Source organism: Penaeus monodon, chromosome 19 (assembly GCF_015228065.2).
Source record: "Penaeus monodon isolate SGIC_2016 chromosome 19, NSTDA_Pmon_1, whole genome shotgun sequence".
NCBI classification, from domain to species: Eukaryota; Metazoa; Arthropoda; class Malacostraca; order Decapoda; family Penaeidae; genus Penaeus; species Penaeus monodon.
In genome coordinates, this window is record NC_051404.1 from 6,764,466 (window position 1) to 6,764,948 (window position 483).

Below are 483 nucleotides of genomic sequence, written 5' to 3' on the forward strand. Positions count from 1 at the left end.
ATTTTTTTTGCCACAGCGTAAAAGGAAATACGTTAGATCCTGAACCGAAACATTGTGATCACGAATTAACAGAAGAATGCACTGATCAAGCAAATTGTTTAAAAAAAAAAATTCTCTCTCCCACAGCATTGTGATGGCGAATCGAAAAATAAATTAATCAAGCAAATTAACATTTTGAGAACTTCAGACCTTAACCGCAGCTTTGTGATCACTGATTAACAATTTAAACCAAAGAATACAATCACCAAACGAAACGAGTCTTTAAGGAGCTTAACCTCTAATTATTCTCTCCCGCATCATTGTGATCCCAAATTAACGAATTAACCAAAGAATAGCTTAGCCGAGTAAATCAGTATTTTATGACTCGCGACCAATAAGTTTTTTCCTCTTCTCCTTTTATAATCCCAAAATAACGAATTGATGGAAAATAGATTAAATAGGCAAATTAACATTTTAAGTCCTTCGGCCTCTTAATGTTTTCTT

General features: G+C 33.3%; 1 protein-coding gene across 1 annotated transcript in view; it reads left to right on the forward strand.

Annotated features, from left to right (window-relative positions):
- The window catches only part of LOC119585030 (dual oxidase maturation factor 1-like), a gene marked incomplete in the record, with an annotated part of 33,296 nt that overhangs the window by 14,575 nt on the left and 18,238 nt on the right, over positions 1–483 (forward strand).